The sequence below is a fragment of the Carassius gibelio genome, chromosome B12, assembly GCF_023724105.1.
Source record: "Carassius gibelio isolate Cgi1373 ecotype wild population from Czech Republic chromosome B12, carGib1.2-hapl.c, whole genome shotgun sequence".
Classification (NCBI taxonomy): Eukaryota; Metazoa; Chordata; class Actinopteri; order Cypriniformes; family Cyprinidae; genus Carassius; species Carassius gibelio.
Window position 1 is genome coordinate 12,276,004 of NC_068407.1, and position 17,787 is coordinate 12,293,790.

General features: G+C 38.0%; 1 pseudogene; it reads right to left on the minus strand.

Moving 5' to 3' along the window:
- Positions 1–304: 304 nt before the first annotated feature.
- Positions 305–15,585, minus strand: LOC127969297 (polycystin-1-like; annotated as a pseudogene).
- Between the last annotated feature and the right edge of the window lie 2,202 nt (positions 15,586–17,787).

A 17,787-nucleotide genomic window follows, 5' to 3' on the forward strand; every position in this document is an offset into this window, starting at 1 on the left:
CTTTTTTTCTTGAATTATCTTGGACCTTTACTGTTTTTCTACTAAATTCTGCATCTCTAACCAATGCATCTCTGTTTCTAATCAAAGAGGTCCGTCAGACCCCAAAATTCAGTAGCATTACTATGCTGATGTCAAGTTTCTGAATTGCATTTTGCGATACAGTGGAGGGTTAAAGTTTTGATTGGGTCAGTGGAACATATTAAAAGAGGGTTCCTATTATTTTTTATACAAATCAATAAGCTCTCTGGGACCTCAAAAAGAAAAATCAGTTTCAGTGGAACATGTATAATGTATAGAGTATGCTTTACCCTGATAATGCAGTGAGACTGGGCTGGCCTGGTGAAGCTGTGATCAGCATGTGTTAAATAGAGTGAAGCCATCTTCTGTTGGCTTCATGCATATGTTCCTGGTAGTTCACCATCAGAACCACAAACAGGAAAAGCATATAGACTAAGCTTATCTGATTATCAGCATAGAACATGAAAAAAGACCATTAAAATTAATATTAATATCCATTAGAGTCAGAATGCAGCTGTTATAGGTCTCTGAGGATTAAATGAGAGCTGAATGGATTCATCATGTGTCTGAGATAACCCTAATTAAGATTCGAAGTGTTCTCCACTTCCATGCTTCCGTTTTAGCCTGCAGCAGGCCATCAACTGAGAAGAAGCATCTTATTCCCCAGATCCTCTTCTGTTCTTCTGATTTCTGTCTTCTAAGCCAAACGATCCTCCACCTCTGGCTCCACCAGTCTCACCACAGCAGCCAGATATAGTATTATATATAGATATAATACACATTTTCAGTTTCTTTGTACAATTAAGAAAATTCTTAATGCAGCACTTTTGTTTTTGACCCTATTTTTCATGAACTGAACTCAAAGATCTAAGACTTTTTCTTGGTATACAAAAGGGCTATTTTTCTCAAATATTGTTCACAAATTTGTCTAAATTGGTGTTAGTTAGCACTTCTCCTTTGCCAAGATAATCCATCCACCTGGCAGGTGTGGCATATCAAGATGCTAATTAGACAGGCTGGCTGCAATAATAGGCCACTTGGCACAATGCCAAAGATGTCACAAGTTTTAAGGGACCGTGCAGTTGGCATGCTGACTTCAGAAATGTCCACCAGAGCAGTTGCCCATGAATTGAATGTGCATTTCTCTACCATAAGCCATCTCAGTCTGCAGATGGCAGACAGCTTGTAATGGTGTCGTGTGGTTGAGTGGTTTGCTGAAGTCAACGTTTTGGATCGAGTGGCCCATGGTGGCAGTGGGGTTATGGTATGGCCAGGCATATGTTATGGACAGTGAACACAGGTGCATTTTATTGATGGCATTTTGAATGCATAGAGATACCATGACGAGATCCTGAGGCCCATTATGGTGCCATTAATCCATGACCATCACCTCATGTTGCAGCATGATAATGAACGGCCCCATGTTGCAAGGATCTGTACACAATTCTTTGAAGCTGAAAACATCTAGATACAAACATTTCTTATATGGCCAGCATACTCACCAGACATATCACCCATTGAGCATGTTTGGGCACAGATTTAGACGGATTTGTGAACAATATTTGAGAGAAATAGGTCTTGTGTGTACACAGAAAAAGTCTTAGGTCTTTGAGTTCAGCTCATGAAAAATGGGGGCAAAAATAAAAGTGATGCATTTATAATTTTGTTCAGTGTATGGAAAGAGCAGTGCAAAATAGGTTTATAACTTAACAAAATGGTTTTAACAGCAAAGCAAAAGCGAGGAAAGCTGATAGGGCGGACACCAACCACATGACAACCACAGAGCTGGAAAACCTGCTTCCATACAGTCCTACCAGAACGAGGCCTGTTCTCAAAAAAACAGCCAACAGCAGGTGACCCACACACAGAACCCACGATAAAAGCCATATAACCCCGGACCCCAAGACCGGTTGCCCACTGAATCTAAGCAGGGCTGAGCCTGATCAGTACCTGGATGGGAGACCTCCTGGGAAAACTAGGTTAATGTTGGAAGAGGTGTTAATGAGGCCAGCAGGGGGTGCTCACCCTGTGGTCTGTGTGGGTCTTAGCGCCCCAGTGTAGTGATGGGGACACTATACTGTCAACAAGCACTGTCCTTCAGATGAGACGTTAAACCGAGGTCCTGACTCTCTGTGGTCATTAAAAATCCCAGGATGTCTTTCGAAAAGAGTAGAGGCGTGATCTCTGCATCCTGGCTATATTTGCCCATTGGCCTCTGACCATCATGGCCTCCTAACAATCCCCATATATCTGCTGATTGGCTTCATCACTCCGTCTCCTCTCCATCAGTAAGTTGGTGTGTGGTGGGCATTCTGGCGCAATATGGCTGCCGTCGCATCATCCAGGTGGATGCTGCACACTGGTGGTGGATGAGGAGATACCCCCTGACTATGTAAAGTGTTTAGAGTGCCTATAAAAGTGCTATATAAATGTAATGAATTATTATTATTATTATTATTATTATTATTATTATTAATAAAAGAAACAAACCAGGTACACCACGAACAATACCTGAGTAGTTTTTCTTGCCATGTCAGCATATAAGGCAAAAACTGAGTTTGTTACACAAGAGTTAGGTAAACACAAGGAAATTATGGGAATAAAGTGAAAAAAAGGATGAAAATAGGATCAAGAAATGGCCACATGTTCACAACACGTCAGAGCGTGACCTTGTTACCTTTCAATATCTCAATAGAGAATATCAATTAATTCCCTGGGGATGGTGTGGGCTCACCAATGCGTGTGTTGGATATGGTGATTATAGAGTTGGGTGGGAGACTAAGGAAAAATGTGCTGGCATCACTGAGCACTGATAGTGAGTAGGAGGACTTGTGAAAGCCAGGTTCGATGTAGGCGTATCTTTGCTCAGATCAGACCACTCACTGCACAAGCTGTCCTTGCTGAAGGAAAAAAGTATGTGACCATGTATCCTGATAAATTGTGCGTGGGTCAGTGTGAAACGTTCAATGAAGAACTCACATGTCAGACAGGATGGTGTCGTTGGGTGTGAAATGGCCACTGTCAGATGCTTCTGGCTCCAAGGAAAACGTATTTGCAGTATCCAAGTCTGCTGATATAGATCTTCCTCTACAAAAGAGAAAATTGTTCCATATAAGAAAGATATGGAATATAATTTATTTAAATATTTTGTCCTTTTGGAGTTTGACAGACCCAGTCCTTATTGACCTTATTTCATTATATGAAAAAGAGCAAAGCTTTGTTCCTCAGAAAAAAGAAAGTCATACAGGTTTAGAACGGCATGAGGGTAAGTGTATGATGACAGAATTTTGAATTTCAGAGAGTGACTGTATTTCTTCAAACCTGAAGACCTGATTGGTTCTAAGGTGTCGTGGTCAGAGGTCAAGGTTGACAAATGTAGTTGCAGAATGCTTTTTTTAATTATTTTTTTATTTGGTTCCTGTAAGCTCAGGTATGCAAAAAATATGGTCACATGATGGCCACTGATCCATTCTGTAAAATGAGTAAAACAACACTGTAACATTAACTTTTTAAAGGCATGTAGTATTGCAATGTCATGTAGAATAAACTTGGAACAGGTCATTCCCAGGAAATTATGATTGAGGACTCTCTATAAAATCAATTCATTAACCATGAGAATGGACTTTCTCTCACAGTGAAAAGAGATGGTCCATCATAGATCAGTGTAAGAGAGGTCTGGGTGACTGAGGAAAACATCCATCTCCACGGTATGACACACAGAGATGCAAATCCAATGTCACCTACAGATAAATCACAATCCATTATTCAAATATTTGGGGTCATTGTATATTTATTTGAATTCTTACTATTAACTAGTTGTTTATTAGCATGCATATTAATAACACATTGGCTGCTTATTAGTACTTATAAAGCACATATTCTGCATGACCATAGTCTATATTCCTACTCTTATCCAATATCTAAACGTAACAACTACCTAACTAACTAATAATAAGCAGCAAATTAGCAGTTTATTTTGAGGCAAAAGTCATAGTTTGTTAATAGCAAAAATAAATACAATAAAGTGTGACCATAAAATCTTAGCAACCCCAAACTTCTGAACTGTAGTGCAAGTTAGAAGTCAAAATATTATATCTACAGTATGGTTTCAGAAGGGATTGTGTAGATTGACATATATATACCTTGCTCTTGGTGTTTTGGAATAAAAATCTGAGAATTATTTGGAAAGGAAACATCAAAGATGCAACTGTTATTCCACCCAATACATTCTCTGGATTTATCACCATCTGGGTAGAGACTGGACTGCTGAGTTCAGAACAGTAACAAATGTGAAGAATAACCCATTTGTTTTGAGAGGAACGAGAGGAAATTCATTCGTTTGTTCAGTGATGAATATTATTCTCCTGTGCCATTAATCAGTAACAAAGACTTCTGCAGCTCGGAGAAAAACTGAAATTGCTCTGTTTTACAAGATGTAATTACTTTGTTTTACGAGATGTAATTACCTGCACCTACATTGTAAGCTATACAAGCTCAATCTGTTATCCATGGCCTTTGAAGGTCAAGTCTATTACCTGCTGCCCTTTCTGCCCACTGCTCCATACCAAATTGCCCCAGCTGCCAGATAGAGATGTAATAAGAGGGTGCAGCAGGTGACCCTCTGGGTTCAGCTAAAGTGGCTGTGGGCCAGCCGTTCCAATAATGAAATCCACAGATGGTGCTCTTGAAGGCCAAATAGCAACTGGGAATGTAGGACCCTCTTAAATGGCTGCAGCTTTTGAGGACCTAAGGGGATCACAAGGTTATGAAAAGCAAATATGATTTACGCTGTACAGCATGTGTATATTTACAAGATGCTAAAATAACTTTCTCCACCCTTTCAGAGTTCTTCTGATTCTCCACAAGTAGCCAGTCTTCCACCAAGAAGAAGAACATGTTGTCTGTTTGTATGTCCCAGACTATCACATGTTTTAGGAACCAGGATGGGTCAAGGCCTGGAAAACACATTTACATTTAGTCATTTTGCAGACGCTTTTATCCAAAGGGACTTACAATTGGGAGATACATAAGCGATTCTTCTTAAAGAGGCCAACAAACACAGGACGTGCTTGTAATAGCAAGTTTTAGAAATTGTTCAAATAAATACAAGCTAAAGAGAGAAGGAATAAATAAAGAGAAAGATGTTTAGCATCCATGGTATGAAAATCATCACTGCGTCTGCGGGACGCTGCCGAAGTGAACGCGTCTTCAGAGAGTTGTGAGCGAGAGCGCAAAGCACAATTCTATAATAAGGGGGTTATTATAGAAACCCCCTTGACCTCACTAATTTTCAAAACCTGGCTATGGCCATGGATGGTACCATGAGGCATCGCTCACTAGTGGATCTTAGACTTCTGGTGGGGATGTAGATTCATAATAGCAAGTGGAAGTAGGCGGATGCGGAGCCTGTGGCTGTTCTAGATGCAAGCATCAATGTCTTTAACTTGATGTGAGCCGCAACTGGAAGCCAGTGCAAGGAGATTAAAAGGGGTGTAACATGGGCTCTTTGGGGCTCATTGAAGACCAGTCGTGCTGCTGCATTCTGAATCATTTGTAGAGGTTTGATTGTGCTTGATGGAAGTCCAGAAGTGCATTGCAGTAGTCCAGCCTAGAAATGACAAGGGCCTGGACAAGAAGTTGAGCAGCATGCTCTGATAGAAAGGGCCTGATCTTTCTGATGTTGTGGAATGCAAACCTGCAAGATTGAGCAGTCTTTGCAATGTGGTCTTTGAAGGACAGCTGGTCATCAAAGGTTACACCAAGATTTCTTACCAAATTTGATGGGGTAATTGTAGAAGAACTTAGCTGAATGGTGAAATCATGCTGTAGAGATGGAGTAGCAGGGAAGACCAGAAGCTCAGTCTTTGCCAGGTTGAGATGTAGGTGATATTTTTCCTCCATGCCAAGATGTCCACCAGACAGCCTGAGATCCATGCAGCTACTGTTGGATCATCTGGTTGAAATGAAAGATAGAGCTGTGTGTCATCAGCATAGCAAAGGTAGGAGAAGCCATGTATGATAGGAACCAGTGATGTCATGCATATGGAGAAGAGGAGGTGTCCAAGAACTGATCCCTGAGGAACCCCAGTGACAAGTTGCTGTGCTTTGGATACCTCCCCTTCCCAAGCCACCCTGAAAGACCTATCAGTGAGATAGGAGCACTTGTTTGCGAGGATTTGTTATTTTAGAAAGAAGAAAGGAAGCTATTCACAGCCACGGATCTGTGTTGTCATGCCAGATGTGTATTTTTTAGATCTCTCCTAGATTGGCATCTGTTTCAAGTTGGAAGTCATCCAGGCTATTCCTCTGGAAAGCTCTTTTTCTTTGAAGGTGACGTGAGCCACTTTTAATCAGGCCATACAGGGTAATGCCAACATCTGCAGTGGTACCTGGTGAATTTGGATGTTTTATAATTTGAAAACATCTTGTTTGCTGAGTTTTATGAGGTTGATGAATGTTTTAGCATGTAAATTAAAGGCTATATTTACCAGATCCTCTTTTCCAGCCTGTTTTGATTGATTGATTAATTGATTGACTGATTTATTTATATTGAAAGAAGTCTCTTATACTCTCCGGGCTGCATTTGTATGATCAAAATGACAGTAAAGATAGTAATATTGTGAAATATTATTATAATTTAAAGTAACATTTTTCTATTTTAATATATCGTGAAAAGTACTTTTTCAGCACTGACATCCACTGACCATTACAATATTTTCATTATATAAATTAAATTAAATATTTATTATATAATGTAGTATACACTACCTTTAAATTTTTTGTTTAAATTTAGTGTTCCCTTTAAAGGAATAGTTCACCCCAAAATGAAAATTCTGTACACACTCTCATATTGTTCCAAACCTGTAAGACCTTTGTTCATCTTCAGAACACAAATTAAGATATTTTTTTATTAAATCCGAGGACTTTCTGTGAGTAACTGACATGTTCAAGTCCCAGAAAAGTAGGAAGGACATTACAATACAGTACAAAACACAGACTTTCTATATTATTTAATGCTAACATGTTATGTATTTTTCTCTAAATTCATTTATTACTAACACTGAGACCAACTTACCATTACAATAATTTCAAATAAAAAATAATTAAATGCAAACTAATGTTCTGAAGTCTCTAATGTTCAGAAAGCCTGCATTTATTTGATCCAAATAACAGTAATAGTGTGCAATATTATTACATTTACATTACCAATTTTCTATTTTTAATATCTTTCAAAATGTAATTTATTCACGTGATGGCAAAGCTGAATTTCTAGCCATCACTCCAGTCTTCAGTGTCACATGATACTTCAGAAGTCATTCTAATATGCTGATTTGGTGATCTTATTATTTTACAGTGTAGAAAACATAACATACTGTTTTAATTTATTGTGGAAATCATTATACATTTTTTTTGCAGGATTCTTTTGATGAATAAAAATAGAAAGATCAAAATATCTTTATCTTTTGTAAAATTATAAATGTATTTACTGCTATTTTTGATGATTTTTAATGCATCCTTCTTAAACAGAAGTATTGTTTTGTTATTATACTCTTAATAATATAATATAATAATGAACACTACATTAACAGTTTACTTTATCATATCATATCATATCATATCATATTATATTGAAAACTAATAAGATAAAATGGCTGGTCTCCAGAGTAACATATTATTTTCCATCTCTTTTACTTTTTTTGTGCGAAGTAAATTGTATTGCAGTGTCTAGCGTCAGGTTGGCAATAGAAATTTGCTGCCCCTGTGGTGTAGCAAACTCCATAGCTGCGAGCGTGGTTGATATGGGAGGCTCTGCAGCTGGACTGAATGGGTTTTCTTCACCCTCCGTTTGCAGAAGGATCTGCAGGACCATTTTTTTTTTCCTCCTTTAGTTGAGAGCTCAGTGCTGATGGGACGTGAAACTGGCAGTGACTAAGGGGCTCTGTGCACAGGAGGTCTTTAGTAGGGTCGCCCCGTACACCCACCATAGTGATCTTTGGAACAGCAAGGGAATGAGCTTCTCCTCCACTCATCTGCAACAGCATTAATGAACACATGAGCTCGAAAATCTGGCCTAGTGCTGATACAGCTGTCTCTGATGTATCCAGACGCTTGAGGCCTGAATTGTTCCTCTGCCTCTGATCAGCAGTCAGTGTGCTGCCTGCAGTAAAAACGGAAGGACGGCTAAGCCATGGTTGATTTACAACTTCAGAGCGAACCTCTATTATCCTGCTGAATATAAATTCTGCTGAATGTAGTTACTTAAAACAGCCAAAATGTTCCAGCCGGTGTCTGTGGGGTTGATGTCTCCCTGTCCTGTTTGTTCTCTTATCACTTTGATCATCTTCTCTGTGACTTTCAGCACCTTTGCAAGGCAGCCGCTGCACTGCACTTCAGAGGGAACCACCTGCAGGCAAGAAAATACATTTTACAGTACATCATTTGCATTTGTTATATCACATTTGACAATAATTTGTTCCTGGGTAGCACTCCTCATTATGCACAGCATGCAATCTGTATTCAGTGACAGGTCTCTGCTTCTCATATCACATTGTGCTAGATCTCTAAAACGCTGACATGCTTTGTGTCAAGCTATGATTAATTTAATAGTAGAAAGCCTTACTGTGGACTGGGCCAAAGCTGAGCTGATCAGAGCCGCTTTCTGGAAGGAGACCAGCAGAGAGACCAGAGCTTGAAGGACATTTCCTTGTGTCTGAATCTTGTCCTCCTTCTTTTGAGCATTTATGAACGCTAGCTGTAGAAGTGGTGGATTTTGATTTGAGAAAAAAAAAAAAGTAAAAAGAAAACGGGTGGAGGATTATAGACACTGCATTTTTTGGCAGTTGTATTGGACTGACATCTTTTAATTGTTGATAAGTTGTCCCTTTAAATTCTGAATTCGCCCCAAAATTCAGTAATCATTTACTCATTACGCATTCTGATCCTGTATGACTTTCTTTCACAAAAGAAGATATTTTTGCATGTCGGGAAACAAACAACAAAACATTGACCCCAGTGACATTTAAAAATAAAAAATTCTTCTTTTGTGTTTCACAGAAGAACATTTTTTCAGTTACGGATGTACCCAGAACAGCGAGGCAGAGATCGGCAGAGAGACTGAATCTTGTCTGAATCTTGTCCTCCATCTTTTGAGCATTTATGGATGCTAGCTGTGGAAGTGGTGGATTTTGATTTGAGAAAAAAAAAAAGAGTGCGAGTAAATGATGACAAATTTTTAATTTTGGTGTAAATCTTTTTAAGAACTTGGCCCCATTTTAGTTCATGATTTGGAATTGAATTAAATCAGCTACACTACACAGGAAGTTGAACTGGAACTGTAGGAGGTGCAATGTACTAAATTAGATTTCAGAGAATTTCAACAGATAATGGCATTGTGGGAAAATAAAGTGTTCCTGCAGCTTGGTCCATATACAGTACATACTGTATCTTATCTATATGCATGAATAAAAACGTCACCAGAAGTGACATATCATACAGATGTATCTGTTAGTGAAATTATGTTTGATGATGAAATGATGTTTGAACATCCAGTGATTAAAGGCTGCGTTCCCCTCATAGACTGTATAAAAACAGGTTCCCCTCCATTTAACATTATCATGTTGCTGATTTCTTCTGAGTGTGATTCTGACCCCTCCCCCTCTCTGCCGGAAAAACTTGAAGAATCACAAACGTATATAAGCAGAAGGTTTATTAGGAAAAAATATAACTGTAAAAAAAAAAAAAAAAGAAACTTAGAAAAATCAATGAATTGTAAACGACTTATTAACATTGTGTTAATAATATGTAATCATGTAATCCATAAAAAAGTAACTGTAGTCTGTTTACGAGTAGTTTACTCTAATTAAAAGTACTTGAGTTTTGGAATCTGATTACGTGATCCAGATTACATGTAATCCGTTACTACCCAGCTCTGTATATATATATATATATATATATATATATATATATATATATATATATATATATATATATATATATATATCTTATGTTATATAATATTTGTCCTTAATATAATAACACTTATATGCATTTATATATACATAATACATATACTGTACACAGTACACACATATATATTTTTAATGAGATTAATCACGATTAATCATTTTGCAGCCCTACAAATTTGACATCTGGTTTCCTAGCACAAATAAAAATCACAACTGACTTGGAATTTAAAAAGCATTCTCATTGAAGTTATGAATGAATTATGAACATTTCATGCGAGTAAGTGTCCATTTTATCCATCCAGTATTAATAGTCTTTTTAATTAGAAAGGTACAGCGTACAGCCCCTTAAACAGATAACTGGTTTGTCAGGGCTATCTCAATGAACTGGTTAAGTCGGCTGCTCAGGGAAATGTCCTGAGAGGGTTGCCTTGTTGGTGCAAGACCCATAACTCTGATTGGCTGTTATTCCTCAACCACTCCGTTGTGCATTGGTCACTCAGCAGCACTGTCAGTTTCCTTCATAATATATAAATTGTAATTTTAGATCTGTGGTGTGTAGTAAAATTTTATTTGATTATACAATTGGCAAGCAGCTGAATGACTAACTTTCTCGCTGCAATGGCTGATGCCCCCATACTGTCTTCTACCAGTGCCAGCACATGAATAACAGTTATGTTTTCCGCTGTGCTCACACTGCGCAGTAGCACCAGGTTGCTGAACGTCCTCTGAGTGCCTCTGTAAAGGGTAATCAAAGGACATAATGGTCGAAAATCTTCACACTGTGCCACCTGCAGTGAAAATATCAGCTGGGCTGAGTCACCGTCACCATCCATCCACCCTGCCATTGAGGAAAAAATAGCAAAGAATGCATCAATCCGCAAAGCCATTATTTGGGTGAGAAATAAGAGGAGAAGAGAAATGACACTACCTGAGCAACTGCAAGAGACCATGGTTTCCAGGAAATGAAGCGATTCATCTGTGACAGAGTGCAAAACCCCCCATAGGGAGGATGGTTGGGGACTAAGGTGATGCTTGCTGACCCCCAAAGCCCATAGGCTGGTTCAGACACATTGAGAGTAAAGGTGTATTTCTGGCCCTCCATTAGCACCCCTGGTTTAATAACTATTTCTCTCCAGAGACTTCCTGTCAAGGTAGTGACCTCGCTCAGTGTTAGAGCTTCACCTTTTCTGATTCTCTGCAGTCCACCTGTACTGTAGTTGAAGTGTTGAAGTTCTAAAACAATATAATTTTGGTGTGTGTGTGTGTATGATAGAGAGAGAGAGAGAGAGAGAGAGAGAGAGAGAAACTTATAACAGGCATATGAAGTTATTTTAAGAGATATTATCAATTGAATACCTGTACAGTGTCTTCACAAAATAGTACAATGACCAGCCAATGTATCGTCATGGCCATGACTCGCATGGAATGACAGCAGGGAATAACATGAGACACATTTTACAGTCACAGGTAGCAATGTGTTTTTATACGCTGTAACCTGCAAGAATAATAATAATGAAAAAAGAGTTAAAGACATTAGAGGAACATAGCTTTCTCCTATCTGCTGATGTATTTTCTTTTGAAAAAGGAAAGGAATGTATTGAAGAGCTTCTCCTCTATATATATATATATATATATATATATATATACATACAGTATTGTTCAAAATAATAGCAGTACAATGTGACTAACCAGAATAATCAAGGTTTTTAGTATATTTTTTATTGCTACGTGGCAAACAAGTTACCAGTAGGTTCAGTAGATTGTCAGAAAACAAACAAGACCCAGCATTCATGATATGCACGCTCTTAAGGCTGTGCAATTGGGCAATTAGTTGGAAGGGGTGTGTTAAAAAAAATAGCAGTGTCTACCTTTGACTGTACAAACTCAAAACTATTTTGTACAAAATTTTTTTTTTCTGGGATTTAGCAATCCTGTGAATCACTAAACTAATATTTAGTTGTATGACCACAGTTTTTAAAAACTGCTTGACATCTGTGTGGCATGGAGTCAACCAACTTGTGGCACCTCTCAGCTGTTATTCCACTCCATGATTCTTTAACAACATTCCACAATTCATTCACATTTCTTGGTTTTGCTTCAGAAACAGCATTTTTGATATCACCCCACAAGTTCTCAATTGGATTAAGGTCTGGAGATTGGGCTGGCCACTCCATAACATTAATTTTGTTGGTTTGGAACCAAGACTTTGCGCGTTTACTAGTGTGTTTTGGGTCATTGTCTTGTTGAAACAACCATTTCAAGGGCATGTCCTCTTCAGCATAGGGCAACATGACCTCTTCAAGTATTTTAACATATGCAAACTGATCCATGATCCCTGGTATGCGATAAATAGGCCCAACATGGTGCTTGCACCTCCATGCTTCACTGTCTTCACTGTGTACTGTGGCTTGAATTCAGAGTTTGGGGGTCGTCTCACAAACTGCTGGTGGCCCTTGGACCCAAAAAGAACAATTTTACTCTCATCAGTCCACAAAATGTTCCTCCATTTCTCTTTAGGCCAGTTGATGTGTTCTTTGGCAAATTGTAACCTCTTCTGCACATGCCTTTTTTTTAACAGAGGGACTTTGCGGGGGATTCTTGAAAATAGATTAGCTTCACACAGACGTCTTCTAACTGTCACAGTACTTACAGGTAGCTCCAGACTGTCTTTGATCATCCTGGAGGTGATCATTGGCTGAGCCTTTGCCATTCTGGTTATTCTTCTATCCATTTTGATGTCTCTCTGGTTTTGCTCTCCATTTTAAGGCATTGGAGATCATTTTAGCTGAACAGCCTATCATTTTTTGCACCTCTTTATAGGTTTTCCCCTCTCTAATCAACTTTTTAATCAAAGTACGCTGTTCTTCTGAACAATGTCTTGAACGACCCATTTTCCTCAGCTTTCAAATGCATGTTCAACAAGTGTTGGCTTCATCCTTAAATAGGGGCCACCTGATTCACACCTGTTTCTTTACAAAATTGATGACCTCAGTGATTGAATGCCACACTGCTATTTTTTTGAACACACCCCTTTCAACTAATTCAACTAATTGCCCAATTGCACAGCCTTAAGAGCGTGCATGTCATGAATGCTGGGTCTCATTTGTTTTCTGAGAATCTACTGAACCTACTGGTAACTTGTTTGCCACGTAGCAATAAAAAAATATACGAAAAACCTTTATTATTCTGGTTAGTCACATTGTACTGCTATTATTTTGAACAATACTGTATATATATATATATATATATATATATATATATATATATATATATATATATATATATATATATATATATATATATATATATAGCTTAAACTGATAGTTAACAAAAATATAAAATCCTTTAATCATTCTCTAATGTAATTCCAAAATAAAATAATAATAATAAAAAATAAATAAATAAAAATAGGACTTCCACTTCATCTTGCAAACTATATATACATATATATATTTTAATCCATATTTTTTAGATATCGATGTGCTTACCGTGTGTCGATCAATCATTATACATGAATCAAAGCCAAGATTAAATTGATTTATCATATAAAACAATCATGTATTTTCAGAAGTTATGGATTAAACCACTAAAATGATTCATTTTACAATGTCTTTTTTGATTGAGTAGAGTTTCAATTGGACAAAAATTATGAGGGAATATCAAAAATATTGTGTGTGTGTGTGTGTGTGTGTGTTTGTGTGTGTGTATTCCAAAGATGAACTAAAGTCTTATGCATTTACAATGACAAGAGACTAAATGGTTTTCATTTTCATTTTCGGATTAACTATGCCTTTAAAAGAATGTCCCTTTAGAATGAAGATTTCCGTGAACAATTTTAATAAGTAAAATGTTCTCATACATTATTAAGTATTGGACAGTATTTCTGTATGGGCTGGAATGAACTGTAACATTACAAAGCATTTTGCTTTCTCTGTAATTTTTCTTTATTCTATGGATAGAATTTGTGAAGAGGTTTTCAAGAATGTTTTGGTCTATAAAATAAAAGGTCAGTGGGGTCCAAAACAACATTAAACCCCAGTTTTTGAAATGTATATTTTTCAATTAAAAAAGACCATTTAAAAAATATCATTCTGATGTGCACAGAAGAAAGAAAGTCATACAGGTGTAACCCAAAATGAGTGTGAGGAAATCATGAAAATGTAAATGACAAATACTTCATGTTCATGTTGTGGAGAGCAAGGTGAAGTAAAATAAGTTAACACGTACTGACTGTGATATAGACACAGGTAGAAACTTGTTGTTGTTGAAAGCTGTTAGTTTTACAACAAACTTGCCAGTTACAATATATTTGTGGACTTGTCTACTGGATTCTGTAACCAGGACTCCTTCACTGCCATCAACAAAATCCCTCCATCTATGATAGCTGCAAATTTGATAGGATAATCAATAAAAGCTCCATCGTGGGTAGTAAATAGGTTCACTTTCTTCACATGCTTCTGTATTGTTGCTGTACTGGTCAGGGTCTGTGAAAAGAAGCCATTTTCAACTTCCACTGTAACAGACAGAGATCCATTAGTGAAAGTGAACATTTTGCACAATTTCCCAAGAGGACTGGGCTCCATTGAATAGGAAAGTCCAGTGGTCATTGGCTTGTGAGCCACTGGATGCTTGAAAATGCAATTTTTTTTTTTTGAATGGCTTTAGGACAGCAGAGCAACATCCGATCAAATACAGACATTTAATTCTTTCCACAATTCTGACAATTACTGTTGCACTTTGATAACTGGCATGATTTGTTGCTGTTGCTCTTAAAAAGATGGTTTCCAACTGAAAGAGTAAAGGTGGTAAAATTCTGCCAAATTTCCACTGAATAACTTGCATTAATAAACTCCAAAGAAAAGGAAACTTCACTTCCTTGGTAAACAGATGGTGTGAAAGTAACTGGATTGTCTTCACATACAACATCACTGCTAAGTCGTAAGTAAAAGTCCCTTGATGGCATCCTGAACTGTAACGGTATATGAAACAGTTTGCCAGCTAATGCCATTTGAGGCATTAAGTGTGATACAGTGATCTGCAACATCCGCAAAAGAATATCTAACAGTTTGATTGTATGCAAGAACCATATCAGTGTTATTGTGAATCATCAAAATCCATTCCCAAATGAGGAAATTTTCTATTCCTGTAGAGCCATGGAGCAACAGGAGGCTATTTGATTTTACAAAAGGTGGTCTGAATTGTCCATTTATTAGAAAGTCCACTTCAGAGATGTTCTCCTGAATTGTTAGTAGCTTGGTTGCATCATCAGCCCCAAATACATTTAAGACTGATAACCTAATCTTGACCGCAGATAACTTTAAAAACTTGCAGAACAAAGGGCACATCTGATATTGCAGGACTGCTCTCAAAATCCAAGAATCATGAGTACAGAAGGTCTGTACACACTCACAGATATCCTCACTGGCTTTCCTTCGGCTACAGTATTCACTGATGATGAAATACTCAGACCAGACACAAGCCCTACTTTTCTCAGTGAAAGGTCAGTATCTACTGATCCAAGAAAATAGGATACTACCAGCTTGATGTGTATGTCACCAGGGCTGTCTGTAAAAAGTGGAAATAGTTTGCTATCACTTGCCATTCTTTGGTTTGCAGTCCAGATGTCAAGTTAGAACCACATGTCAAGAGCATGGTCAAGACCATGGTCTGATTTGTCAGAAAATGTCTTGTAGACTTTAGCATTTGAGATTGAGTTACTACTGTATTTTCTTTAAAACTCCAGTGCATTATGGATTCTACTCGACTCGATTAGATTTTTGCTGTGACTTTCATCTGAAACACCCCTGCTTTAGGAAACACATGCATGAACATGGACATCCCAGGCTTTGGAGGTGATAAAGGATTCACAGTCCAATAAAACACCACATTTTAATTAACATCTGCCGGAACCATTAGCAGTATCTTTTTCAGCCTCCACAAATGGCTGACTGGTATTAACCATTAAGAATGACAGTGGTGCCTGCACCTCAATCTCTGTAGACCCAGAATCTGAATTTATCACATTGGATGCAGTGGCTGTAACATGAAACAGACCAGGATCATAGAAAACTTGTGATTAATTCTGACCCTCCTTTTATAAACCATCACCAAAAGATTTGAAATTTTCCATCTAAAAAAAATATATCTAAATTACGGCCTATGCTGTCAATGTCACATTATAATCCTCCACGTCCACTGCATTCTCAAAACTCAGGCAGTTTGATAATACCTAGCATATCAAAATCAACTGCGGGCGGCAGATCCTTTTTCTATTTAGCGCCTAAACTCTGGAATAACCTACCTAACATTGTTTGGGAGGTAGACACACTCTTGCAGTTTAAATCTAGATTAAAAACCCATCTCTTTAACCTGGCTTACACATAACATACTAATACGCTTCTAATATCCAAATCCGTTAATTTTTAAGCTGCATTAATTAGGGTGTTATGAGAAGTGTTCCCGGTTCCGGTTTACCTATGTTCTTTCTACATCATTACAAGAATGGCATCTACGCTAATATTAGTCTGTTTCTCTCTTATTCCGAGGTCACCATAGCCACCAGATCTGTCTGTATCCAGATCATAGGGTCACTGCAGTCACCCGGATCCAGTATGTATCCAGACCAGATGGTGGATCAGCACCTAGAAAAGACCTCTACAGCCCTGAAAGACAGCGGAGACCAGAACAACTAGAGCCCCAGATACAGATCCCCTGTAAAGACCTTGTCTCAGAGGACCACCAGGACAAAGACCACAAGAAACAGATGATTCTACTGCCCAATCTGATTTTGCTGCAGCCTGGAATTGAACTGCTGGTTTCGTCTGGTCAGAGGAGAACTGGCCCCCAACTGAGCCTGGTTTCTCCTAAGATTTTTTTCTCCATTCTGTCACTGATGGAGTTTCGGTTCCTTGCCACTGTAGCCTCTGGCTTGCTTAGTTGGGGTCACTTCATTTACAGCGATATCGTTGATTTGATTGCAAATTATTGCACAGACACAATTTAAACTGAACTGAGATGACATCACTGAATTCAATGATGAACTGCCTTTACCTGTCATTTTGCATTATTGACACACTGTTTTCCTAATTAATGTTATTTTGTTTAAATCGCTATATAAATAAAGGTGACTTGACTTGACCAAAATCCCACAAAAAAAAAAAAAGCTACTTTACCAGGAAGCTCAGCCCAAAAGTAATATATCTGATTTCCAGTCATAGCATCATGCTTTCCCTCATATTTTATGGGTAGGTTAGATACAGACCTTTAAACTGTAATGGTTGATTGAGCTGTTCCACTGCTGACTTTGTCACGGACCTGCACAGAAACCCTCCTCTTGAAAAACAAAGCAATGGAGTGACAGGCCTTTGGATGGGACTAAATCATTAGAAATATTGTTATACTACCAAAACAGATAATCTGTTACTTTGGACAGCACAAAAACTTCAAAGCATATTTACTCATTCACAGCTACAGCACTCTTGGCTGAATGCAGAGTAACATCTGTTATTTGAGTCTCAACACATATGCTGGTTTCATAATGGGCCGAGGCCACCAGGCTAGGAACATTTACACCAACTGAGTAAGTTTCTGAATTTAGAAAAGCATGAGTGATAGTTGTAGCTCCTTAAATGGCAAAAACGTTGTGTGCCATCTCCAAAATCCCAGGGAGAAAGTAAAAAATGGAACATATCCTTTGACCAGCACCTCAGAATTTACTTACAATGCAGTCTGTCAAAGGGGGGGTGAAATGCTATTTCATGCATACTGAGTTTTTTACACTGTTAAAGAGTTGGATTCCCATGCT